We start from the raw sequence: 13,423 nt of genomic DNA, 5'->3' as shown, positions 1-13,423 counted from the left end.
TTTCAGTCAGATGATCACACTGTTTATTAATTAAGGACATGAAAACAAAGGGGAAATAATTTTGCTTTTACAGTTAGAAAGACTATAGCAAGAATCGTACAAAGCTACAATGCCATCAATGACCAGGTAATATGGATTAATATTTGTAGACAACCCTTTAATATAAAATAACAATGATTCAAGTTTGTGTTTCAAACACAGATGCAGAAGACTGATGAGCTTTATGATCAAGTTCAATTTGAAATTGACGGAACATGCAAGTACGTGCTGCTCATGATTGGAGACTGCAAAAGGAACATGAAAGAGAAAAATGTAGTTAGATTGTATGGCTGAGGAAATTGAAATGAAGCAGCCGACTGTTCAATTTCTGCCATATAGTTTCTGCTAGATAATTAGACTGTAGTCAAATAACCCAAACGATACCACTTCATAGACATCACTAGATGGAGTATATAGAAAACAAATTGAGTACATTTGGAGGAGGAGGAGATGATATTATATGCCTCCTATTTTCAAGGGGAACATCAGGAATTGCTTTGAAATCCTTAACCTCATTGATAAAGAACCAGAGGAATTATGGAAAGACTTTCAAAAAGTTGTTAAAGAGTGTGAAAAGAGACTGCCAGACTGGATGTTAGAGCAACTGTGGAAACTGTAGAGAAGAGAAGGCAAACCTCAGAAAGACAAAAATCTCAAAATATTAGTTTCAGAGAGCTATGAAAAGAGACAAGAAGCATTATTACAACATCTGCAAAGAATCTGATGAAACAAAGGGTGCTGAGAAGCACAGACAATTTACCACCAAAATGTAGGTTTAAACATGAACATGTGCTAGTATCTAATGTCCACTTCTTATTTTTTTTTCACAAGCACCACTTCAGGTACCTCTTCTGATTCTTCATCTGACAGAACAATTCAGTTTGTCAAGGAAGAGTCTAGGATTTTTGCTCAGGAAAAAGCCACTTTAGATGAAGCATATGCAATGCCTTTAACACTTTTCTATTTCAGGTTTCAATAGGGCACCAAAAGGAAACTGGCTAATCAGATCCATAAAATCTCTGGGATGGACTATTTAATGAGACCATCCTGCCACAGAAGTTGATAGCAGGAGTGAGCTGATCATGACAAATGATGGATACAAACAAAATGGATTTTCAAAAAAACAAAACTCAGTTCTCACTCAAAGCACAAGTGACCAGATTCAAATTATCCTATTTCAGAGACATTATGGAAAGTTCTGGCTCTCTGGAAAAGTTCTAGTCTCTCCATAGGCATGAAAGCCAAAGCTGGGCAACTTTGGGCCAGTCATTTTCTCTTAGTCTAACTCACCTTACAGAAGAATAGGAGGAGGAGGAGGAAGTATTAGGTATGTTTGCTGCCTTGGGTTATCGATAAAAGGCAATAAAAATGGGTTGATAAATAGAAATAAATAGGCTCTAATGCTGGGAAAGATGGAAGAAGCAAGGTGTATGCATTCAGTTGCAGTGGCAATGGATGTTTAGAAGACTTGAAGGACCAGGCTAGGGTCAGTCCATCATGGAGAACATCTATTTCATCATTAATAGTCAATATTAACTTGATAACACATAATCATCATCACCATCCTCAGTGGCAATTACACTAGAACTACTACGTCACACTTCAAAGTAGAGTCCCTTCTTGACAATGAGAAAATCAACCTCATTGTCTGAGGAGCAAAATTGCTGAGTATCTGAGAGATACGCTGGTGGGACAACGTTTTCAAAGTGAGAAGGCAAGTACTACATTTATCTGAAATTATTATGACTGCCCCCAAAAGGAAAGTAGACTGCATAAAAAAATTAAACCCAGGCAAACATCCCATGCAGTGCCCACTTTCTCCACCTCTCTGGAGATTGAATAATTGGTCCTAATCTGCCTCTGCCAACACTTCTCTCACATACACAGGTGGGAGATGAAAATGTAACAAGATATATAACAAGATGAGACTGGAGCAAACCTGAGATAGGCCCCACAGTAGTGATTTAAAACAAAGCTTTAACTCGAACTCTATATCGTTTCCCAATACGGACGTATTATTTGTGATCTGCTGAGCTTTGTGCAATATGAAATTGCAAAGTAGGTAGTTCTGTATATATTTGGAACATGAGTATTGTAACCATGAAAAAAGGGGAACTGAAAGTAGCTGATGGATGCACGTTCCAATGTACACGGGTACATGTGGAAAGTTATGTTCAGCAGAAGGTCAGCAGGAAGTCAGTAGAAAGTCAGCAAAAGTCAGCAGACCATCTGACTACAGTCTTAGAATGAGAAAGGGTTGGGACTGGACCTGATTGATTTGCCATTGGCCTATAGCTGTCCTTTTGAAATCTGCTATTGCCATATGGTCCTCATTGCAATGGGTTATTAACGTAAGTGATGTTGTGTTATTTTGCATGCTATGTTCCACATTATTAGCAAAATAGACCTCTGAATCGTAAAGTAAGAATTATTGTTGTTGTGTTGCTGTCTCTTATCTTTTTCATTGGGTTTTTCCACGACACACACAAACCTTCCTCACACAGAGAAACCCAACAAACATACCTACCCTCGTTAAACAGAATCAGCAAAAGGAGATCCATTTACTGCCAGGGGTTTTCACTATCACAAACTGATTTGTTTCCACTTAAAATCGTACAGACATTTGTCCCAATGCAGAGCCCACCCAGAACCTGGTGCTTCTGTCTATATACTTTACTACTTCACTTCACTACTAACATTTGGACTTCTTTAACAATAATAAATACATAGGAGAAAGTAAGGTTTCTGAGTAGAGTCAAGGGGCAGTTTCCCCACAGAATGTAACCATCTGGAAGATGGGAAATGGCTTTCACTGGTGTGACTGTCACACTCTGGAATGCAAATGAAATTTATTTTGCTCCTATTCTTCCATTGTTAATTTCAGTAAAAACTAAATGATTTTAATTATTGAGATCAGTACAACAATGCGTATATAAATACATTGCTTGTTATAGGGAGTTTGATTAATGTATCTTGTTTTGCAAAAGATTCAGGCCTTCCTTGCCCCATTTTGTTTGTCTTTGGAAGGGCACTTGGTCAAAGTCTATGAACACCTCACAATTGGCTTGAGCAGCCAGTTCTGCAAGATTTGAATTCTGCTAATATCTTGCATTGGCTAAGAGCAAAACTCTTCTGCCACAGCAGGCTGAATGTTCACCCTCGGGTTCTGAGAATTCAAGATATAGAGAGATTGAGCTGCTTGGAGCATGACTGGAGGAACAGCTGATGCAAGATGGCTTGCATCTCGTAAGTAGGGACATAAAGTTGTCTGGCTGAAGCATGGCAAGCATCATTAAGATGGCCTTAAAATGCACTTAGTTGGAGTTGAAAATGAAAACCAAAAGCAGCTGCCTCAGAAAAGGTTCAGCATTGCAGAAGGAAGGAGTCATGTTAGTCTAAATGTTTATCAAACTACTCCGTGAACCATTATGAACCAAAGTTCATGGTCTTCCATATATATATAAGTCTTTGGTTATTCGGGTTTTCTCCCGCGTCAAATTTTGTTATCGTAGCTGTTTCTTCCTTTTAACTGCCAGTGGGGGTATGAACTGATTGGGTGAGAGCCTGGCTGTGTTCTGATTGGGTGGAGGTGTGTTCTGATTGGTTAGGAGCGTGGCTGTACTCTGATTGGATGGGGGGTTGGCTGTGCTCTGATTGGATGGGGGAGTGTTCTGTTTGAGTGAGGGTTTTGTTGTGCTCAGGTTAGTCTGAGTTGCAGGGGGATGTGAGATGCTGAGCTGCATTGCTATAATATGGCTTCGCATTCATGGTCGTGCAGCTCATGTATGTAGATCTTTGGTTACCAAACTAATTAGTTTGGTTACCAAACTAATCCAAAAAGAAACCCCCACTAAAACCCAAGACAGAGAACAAGAAAACGGCAAAGCCCTCCTCCCTTACATAAAAGGCACCACAGACAGAATCAGTAAGATCAGTAAGATCCTCCACAAAAACAACATTAAGACAGCATTCTGCACAAACAGAAAAATATCCACCATCCTAAGAAACCCCAAAGATAAAATTGAATTAGAGAATCAAGGAGTATACGAAATCCCATGCACCATTTGTCCCACCACATACATCGGACAAACCAACAGAAGAATAAGTGCACGCATTGAAGAACATAAGAACTCAGTCAAAAAAGAGGAACCACCTTCTTCCCTGGTTCAACACCTTAAAATCACAGGACATGAAATTTACTTTAAAAAGACCAGAACTATCACCAAAATTGAACACTTTAATAACAGAATAATCAGAGAAGCCATCGAGATAGAAAAACGCCCACACAGCATGAACAAATGAGATGATACCTCCCACCTATCAGCCATTTGGAAACCCACCCTTATTGACAAACGAGTCCCTAACATAAAGAATGACACCACACCCACACTCACAAAAGCCACACAGGATGTCACCACCACACATCCACGCAAAAAGCAAACCCAAACCCACACTGATGATGAGGCACGACCACAAACCAGAAGCCAGACCACATCTGCATCATTAGCCACTTTAAACCCCTCCAATCCATACATGAAGCAAACTGACACCCACCATGAAGATGAGGCACGACCATGAACACGAAGCCAAACAATAGCAATGCAGCTCACCATCTCACATCCCCATGCAACTCAGACTAACCTGAGCACAACAAAGCCCCCACCCAAAGAGAACACTCCCCCAACCAATCAGAGCACAGCCAACCCCCCATCCAATCAGAGCATAGCCAACCCTCCATCCAATCAGAGCACAGCCAAGCTCCTAACCAATCAGAACACACCTCCATCCAATCAGAACACAGCCAAGCTCTCATCCAATCAGTTCATACCCCCACTGGCAGTTAAAAGGAAGAAACAGCTACGATCACATATTGCTCCTAGAAGCACAAAGCCGAAAACACCAGCCTGAAGATGACGAATGAGACTTCGTCGAAACGTCGCCAAGACACTTCCAATTTGACGCGGGAGAAAACCCGAATAACCAAAGACCTACATATATATTCTGAATATACACTAATATTCAGAATATGGGAAACAATACATTTTATGTATACAGTTGAATAAATATAAAGAAGATCTGGTGGGATAGGTCCCACAACTGGGAACATGGCAATTAAAGGATACAATTTGCTCAGAAATAGAATGGAGAGAGGAGCTTCCCTGTGTTAAAAGTGTTCACAAGTATTCAGAAATCCTAATAAAAGAGCTCTATAACATTGTAAAGTACTGTGGATTAAGATTCATAGAGCAGTGATCAAAAACAGTACTATTGTTGGTGCCTAGTATTCCCCCAACCACCACCAATGAGAAGATATAGAGGATGATTCCCCAAAACAAAATGCAGAACTTACAAAGACGTTTAAAGCTTTAGCAATAGGAGTCTAATATATTGTGCAGAAGGGGAGAAAGTGACTGCTCCCTCCAAGTGATGAGTTCATTTGTCTACTGGGTCTGCATCTGAGTGTTTACAATTCTCTTTTTCTCTTTTGTGATTGTGATTCAATCTCTCCAAGAAATGTACATTCATCATCTTTGTACCAGTTTACATATCATAGCAAAAAAGAAAAGAAACTGTTCTTATTTCCTGATAACAAACTACCTACATGGTGCTTTAAATTCCTTATTCTTTAACCATTTGGAAGTCTTTCTGCCACACCCAAATCTGAGAAGGTCTGTCATTTCACAGGAGTCCCTGCATGATACAAGGTACAAGTAGCTGTGCTCAATTCCAGGGTGAAGGCACCAAGGAAATCTGCATCATCCTCTGTAGAAGGGTTGGATATGTTGTAATGGTGTCCAGTTCATGGGGTACAGCCAGCTCCAGGCTATTCCTTGCAGTACTTTGGAATGCAAAGGTGTCCCCAGTTTTCTTTCTCCGACATGGGAGGGGGGAGAGAGGCAAGTGCACATGCAAGTCCATGTAGACTCAGGATTGGAGGGCATTCTAGCATTGCAGGGAAGCAATTCCTATTTAGGGGTAACATCCCCTAAACTCCACTGAAGATGTTACCCAGCCTGATAAAGAAATGTTCGGAAATCAACCCACAAAGTTACAGGTATAATCCAATGCTGAATTGCAAAGCAAGTGAAAATTACTTTGCCCATTCCCATTTCTGCTTGCTGTAAAGAACAGTTTCACTTTCACAGGCATAGGTATTAATTACCCCAACCTTCCCCCTGCTTGTATTTCCTGTCTGTTTCTTTACTGTTGATGATTAATCCTAAAAGGCAGAAGATATCTGTTGCGTCCTTGGCGGGAAAACAGACACGAGAAGCAGCTGGAGTTCTCAGTTTCTTTTATTCAGCGTTCAGCTTACAGGAAGATGGCTTCAGCCTCGCCCAAAAGCCTCGCAGCCTCTTATATAGGCAACTCCCGGGTAAATGGGTTACTTTTCCCGCGCCAGCACCCGCGCATGCGCACGGCGCTGGCGACAGCCTGTCTGGTCCCGGGCAGCTTTGCACCTGCCCGGGACTGCCTGCAAACGCCCGAGCCGTTGCAAAGGCTCGGGACATAACACCCCTTTCCCCCGGGCTAAAACTACTACCAACATACAACATTTATTTTATATGACATTTTGCTCCCCAGTGCTCCCACTGTTTACTGGCCTTTGCCTTGCCAGCAATGTTATGTAGTCTTCTAGGTATTGGGAGATGTCTCTTGCTCTCTGTGACCTCTTAGCTCTCGGGGTACTGGCATAACCACTAAAGTCCCTGACTGGAGGGAGGCGTGAGGCCTGTTCTCTCTAATTGTGTCTGGTGTCTTCCAAGGACTGTGCCCCGATGCCTGGCCTGTGCTTGCCACGGGCTCGTAGGCCAGGGCTTCTGTATACTTGTGGACATGTTGGACCTACCTAGCTGTAGACCCTCGGGCCCCTTGAAGTGATAGCCACTGCTGGGCGTCTCTGTAGAACCTCCTAGGTCAGTCCAAGACCTGTCAGGAGGCTGTCCATTCCCTGAACCCCCTTCTGTGTTCGGGCTCGTGTGGGTTTCAGTACTTTCCCAAAACTCAGGTGTTCCCTGATTTGTGCTAGGGTTGTTGTAGTCGGGACTTGGTTCCTCGACTAACTCTGTGTATGTTTGACCCCCTGTAGGATTTGGGGTAAGGTCAGGCCAACCTTGGGAATTGTGTGCCAGTTCTCTTGCGGGGAATGATTTGTTGGGATGCCCCGGGTATCCTCCGTTGCTGGAGTGCTGTGTGATGTGTGTGGAAAGTGAGTATGCCCCCGGGGTGACTCCCTGGCTGGAGTAGGCGTGGATGCCTGGTAGTTAGGTAAGCTCATGGAATTCCTGTTCGGAGCTCTCGCAGAACCCTGGGATGGGCCGTTTGTGGCTCCCTCAGTGGAGATGGGCAGCAGCTCGTGCCCTTCCCTTTGCTCCAAAGGGTCCCCCTCCCCCCCCTGGAAAAGACCCAGGAGTCTCAGCAGAAAAGTCTCGCCTAGAGCGAAGTTGGTCGAAGTGCCGACGCAGGACACGACCGTTGTCCAGGGCAACCTCGTAGGAGAGAGGACCTGTGATCCTGGACACAGAAGCGGGGACCCATGTATGACCAGGCCCGTAATTGCGAGCCCAAACCGGGGCACCCACAAGTAGTTGTCTAGGTGCCCTAGGATGTGAGGTAGATGAAGGCAGTCTGTCCGGATGCAACCGGTCAAGTCTAGTCGTAAGTTGGCGCCCCCAACGAAGTTCAGCTGGACTTCTCCCTGTAGAAGTGGACGGTGTGGTGCGATAAGAAAGGAGAAAGTCAGCCAACCTGTGATGCCAGTCCCCGTAGGTGAGTCTCTTCAAGGCGTCCTTTGCGAGGCGCACCATGCGTTCCGCCATACCGTTGGTGGACGGGTGAAAAGGCGCAGACGTGGCATGACGAATCAGGTTTGCCTGTAAGAAAGCTTGGAATTCGGAGGAGGTGAATTGAGGGCCGTTGTCGGACACGATGACATCTGGCAGCCCGTGTGCAGCAAAATCCCCCTCAGTACCTGAATAGTCTTTGCAGTGGTGGTGGATGAGACAGGCACAACCTCAAGCAATTTTGAATGGCTGTCAACAAGGACCAAGAAGAACTGGCCCTGAAAGGGCCCAGCGTAGTCAATGTGCACCCTAGACCATGGGGACTGTGTTCCCTCCCATCTATGCACAGGAGCTTGGGGCATCTCTGGGCGAGATCGTTGGCACAGGTGGCATGCGTGTACCTTAGCTTCAATATCTTTATCTAAACCAGGCCACCACAAGTGGCTTAGTGCAAGAGCCTTCATACGAACAATGCCAGGATGACCCTCGTGGAGGGATTCTAAGACCCTAGTCCTCATTGAGGTGGGAATGACAACTCTGTTTCCCCAAAGCAGACAAACCTGAGAAAGGGACAGTTCGTTCCTTTTGGACCAGAAACTCTGAAACTCAGGACTAGGGCAGTGCTCAGGCCACCCGGACAGGACCCAGGAGCGGACACGTGAAAGTGTGTGATCTGTACCTGTTTCAGCGGTAACATCCATGGCACTAAGAGGGAGCTCGGGCAAGGTGGATTGATAGATTAGATGCTGACAAGCTGGCGCGGGGTCAGCTTCTACTCCGCACAATACCCATTAACCAGGCAGAGGCAATACTACGAGGCCATCAGCATGGCCCATTTCTTTCCCAGCTTGCGGAGTAATGAAAAATCATAGGCAGACAAGAAAATAGACCACCTAAGCATTCTAGGGGAAATGATGTGGGGAGTCTGCTTACGTGTGGTAAACAGTCCCAGCAGAGGCTTATGGTCAGTGAAGACCGTGAAATGCCTGCCATATAGAAAATCGTGGAATTTTTTAATTCCAGCAACAACAGCCAGAGCCTCCCTGTCTATCTGAGAGTAGTTGCGCTCGGCAGAAGACAGTGTTCTGGAGTAGTATGCAATAGGAACCTGAGTTCCATCAGACCTGAGGTGACTCAGGACAGCTCCAACCCCGTAGGGGGATGCATCACAAGCGATGCACACAGGAAGAGACTCGTTGAAATGTGCAAGAACACCGTTAGAAGTGAGCAAGGCCTTGACTTCTTTAAAGCAAGCCTCATGTGCTTGTGACCACAGCCACACAGCTTGTTTGTCTAGTAGCCTGTGAAGAGGCTCAGCTACACTAGCTTTATGTGGAAGAAAAGAATTGTAGAAATTCAGGAGGCCTAGGAAGGCCTGAAGTTCGGCCGTAGACTTTGGCCTGGGTGCTTGTAAAATAGCAGTTAGTTTGGATTCAGCAGGATGAATCCCAGCAGCATCAATTTTGAATCCCAGAAATTCAGTAGAAGGCACCCCGATCTTGCATTTGTCTTTTCTGAGCTTGAGGCCTGATTCCCTGAATCTTAACAGGACAGCCCTAAGTCTTTCAGCTAGAATGTGTGTGGAGTCTCCTGCCATCAAGACATCGTCAAAGTAGGGGCAGACCCCTGGTATACCTCGTAGTGTGTTTTCCATTACGCTTTGGAAAATCCCAGGAGCGACATTCACTCCAAACTGTAGCCTTTTTACCTTAAAGGCTTCCCTGTGGGTCACAATGGTCTGAGCTATAGCAGCATCATCATCAACAGGCAGCTGTGGATATGCTTGAGCTAGGTCAAGCTTTGCAAAAAACACGCCCCCCCTGAGAGAGGCCAGGGATGTGAACTCGACCACAGAAAAGGATGATATGATGTTGCTGCAAGCCTTATGATTGTGCATTTGTAATCAGCACAATGCGAATGTCCCCATTTGCCTTAGAGGCTGACAATGAGGGGTCTCCCACGAGGATGGAATCAAACGGTTCTAGGATCCCATGTCGGATTAGTTTGTTCTAGTTCCAGTGTAATCTTACTTTTTAAAGCCAAAAGGACCCTTCTTGCTTAATCCTAAGGGCCCGTGACAGTGGGGGTTAGCTATTAAGGACACAGGTGGTCCTTGAATATGCCCAGTGGGGGCTGAAAAACATCTGCAAATCTTTCAGACTTCCTGTAGGTCGAGTGTGTTTGTTAAGCTGTTGAGTCCTCGTGACGGTCTCCCAGGGCTCAAACCAATCGTAGTCCTATGAGACGAGTTCGTCACCCCTACTACTAATAATGTCTAGTGGACCTTCAAAACTCTTGTAGTGCACGTTAAGGGTGGCCTCCCCCTTAACACACACTCTTGAGTTCTGAAAATCTGTTAATACAATATCAGAAGGCCTTAACTTGGCCTTAGACCCACTACTGGAACAAATCTTCCTAAATGTATGCAATGAAATGATGGACAGGGCAGACCCTGTGTCTAGTTACATAGATAATGGAACCCCTTGTAGCTTCACGTTGAGTGACAGCTTTTTCTTCATGGGCTTGTGTGTGCCTGTTCTACAGATGCTTCTTCGCGAAGCGCAAAACCCTACCCTATTCTGGCTGGGGACTCTGGTACCTTTCAGGCGTTCGTCTTGGGGTTGTGCCTTTCGTCGGCTCAGACACACAGCTGCAATATGCCCTTGTTTGCCGCATGCCCGGCAGGTAGCGGAGCGGAACTTGCAGTCGGTTCTACTGTGGCGACCTCCACAGCCGATGCACTTGAGCAGAGCCGAAGAGCTTCCCTTCTGGTTCTCTTCCTTCGCGGGGTGTAGACGGTCGACTTCCTCGTCCGGATCATCCTCGGAGTTTCGTCGGACGTCTTCCTGGTGCACGGACGCACCCTCTGCACTGTTTCTGATCGGCCGCATGTTTTTGATGGCGCCGCCTGCTGCTTCTTCTGCGGTGACTTTCCTTAAGGCGTCTTGGAAGGATAATTCTTCCTTGGCAAAAAGTCTCTGTTGGAGCTCTCGATGCCTTAGCCCGCACACGAATCGGTCCCTCAGTCGTTCCTCGAGGTCCTTGAACTCGCAGGGCTTGGCGGCCTTCCGTAGCGCGGCGATGTATTCCTTGGCTGTTTCACCGGACCGTTGATCCCTCTGCTCGTAGGTGTGGCGCCATGGTTAAACGGTAACACTTGGGTGGAAGGCTATTTCAGCAGCTCTTCAGGTGTCTGCGTTTAGATTACAGGATCTACTGGAACAGGGATTGCTACAAGATTTTTCTGCGATTTCGAAGGACGTCTTGGCCGCAAACGCAAAGCGGGTGGCCGCCCTCAAAGCTATCTCCCTCACTGATTTGGCCTTGAGTAGTTCTCATTCTGGATACGTAGGACTCCACCGCCTCGGATGTGAGACGTCGAATTCCGAAAGCCTTCCGATTTCGCCATCTTCGGATCTTCAGGAGACGGGTCTATCAGCCAGCCTACCCCCGAATGCGCACCGGATTGGCGGGTAGCTGCCGAGTCGACGCCGTTCCTCTTCCGCCGCTCAGGACTCCTTGGGTAAGCTTACACTTTTTCCTTTCCAGGTAGTGCAAGGTATCCCACCTTCGTCGCCAGTGTTGCATCCTTGGCGGGAAAACAGACACGAGAAGCAGCTGGAGTTCTCAGTTTCTTTTATTCAGCGTTCAGCTTACAGGAAGATGGCTTCAGCCTCGCCCAAACACCTCGCAGCCTCTTATATAGGCAACTCCCGGGTAAATGGGTTACTTTTCCCGCGCCATCACCCGCGCATGCGCACGGCGCTGGCGACAGCCTGTCTGGTCCCGGGCAGCTTTGCACCTGCCCGGGACTGCCTGCAAACGCCCGAGCCGTTTGCAAAGGCTCGGGACATAACAGATAGATAGATAGATAGATAGATAGATAGATAGATAGATAGATAGATAGATAGATAGATAAATAGACAGACAGATAGACAGACCCCTGATCTATGCCATTTCCTTTCCCAGTGCAAATAAATAAATCACAAGCCACATCGCGCATCTTGTCTTGTATCTGCTACCCTTTTAACTTAGCCTATCACTTTAGTCAGTTATCTTCCTCTGTTTCCTCTTTGCATTAAAACACGGCTTCAATCTCCGGTAAATATTTTGAGTACCCCAGACTCAGTCATACACATGCCCAGAAAACAGGGCATGTGTCCCCAGTGTACGTCTTTTGTTTGGCACTGCTCGTAAACTGTCGCAGCACACTGCTGTCAAGTTGTCAAGATCAGAGGCAACTTCAGGGAACTTACCAAAGGGAGGGAAATTAACAAAGCCGAAGTGAAATTAACATGCTCTTTGACAGGCTAACAAGCTCATTACACTATCTGAGTAATAACTGACATACAGTAAAGGACCACAGCTCCCGAAATCAGCTCAGCAACCTGTGGAGAGTGATGTACACTCACAGATCACAGCAGGAACCCTAGTTACAGCTGAACAATTAAGGCCAAGTTGTTTGCAACTTCATGCTTTGTGTCTTCAAACTCCTTTCTTCATTTTCTAGTTACACACACCTTTAGACAGCGAAAACAAATGTATCTGATTGTTTTCACAGGTGCTTTCTTCTAGCACAGTGATGGCGAACCTTTTAGAGACCGAGTGCCCAAACTGCAACCCAAAACCCACTTATGTATCGTCGGGTGCCAGGTGGGCATGGCCCATTAGGTGGGTGTGGCCCACTGGGTGGGCATGGCTGCGGTGGTAACGGCAGACTGGGTGGGACTAAAAAGTTCAATCAATCAATTCCAACTTTGCAAGATCTTTTTTTTCCCTGTGAGAAGTTGAAATTGACTGATTGATTGAACCTTTTTTTTTTTGTACACGGCAGCGGAGGCCTAAAGCGAAAAAGTTTTATAAAACCCAGCTGAAGGCCTAGGACTGGGGTGACGGTGCATGTGCCCACAGAGAGGACTCTGAGTGCCACCTCAGGCACCCATGCCATAGGTTCGCCAGCACTGGAATAGGAGCTGGAAGGGATCTTGGAGGTCTTCTAGTCCAGTCCCTTGCTCAAGCAGGAGAACCTATACCATCTCAAACAGGTGACTGTCTAGTCTCTTCTTACAAACCTCCAGTGGTGGAGCACCCATATTTTTGGAGGCAAGGTGTTCTACTGGTTAATTGTCCTCACTGTTAGGAAGTTTCTCCTTAATTCCAGGTTGCTTCTCTTTTTGATCAGTTTCCAACCATTGTTTCTTGTCCTGCCGTCTGGTGCTTTGGAGAATAGTTTGAACCCCTCTTCTTTGTGGCAGCCCCTCAAATACTAGAATACTGCTATCATGTTGCCCTTGTTTCTTCTTTTCTTTAGACTAGCCAAATCCAAGTCCCACAGCCATTCTTCATATGTTTTAGTCTCCAGGCCTTTGATTATTTTAGTTGTTCTTCTCTGAACTTTTTCCAAGGTCTCAACATCTTTTTTGTGATATGGTGACCAAAATTGGCTGCAGTATCCCAAGTGTGTTCTCACTAGGGTTTTATAAAGCGGTACTAATACTTCGGGGGATCTTGATTCTATGCCTCTGTTTATACAACCCAAGATTATATTAGCTCTTTTGGCTGCTGCTGCACACAGCTGGCTCATAGTCAAGTGATCATCC

Source organism: Crotalus tigris, unplaced genomic scaffold (assembly GCF_016545835.1).
Source record: "Crotalus tigris isolate CLP2741 ecotype Arizona unplaced genomic scaffold, ASM1654583v1 scf7180000019118.72306, whole genome shotgun sequence".
Classification (NCBI taxonomy): Eukaryota; Metazoa; Chordata; class Lepidosauria; order Squamata; family Viperidae; genus Crotalus; species Crotalus tigris.
This window is presented reverse-complemented; position numbering follows the sequence as displayed.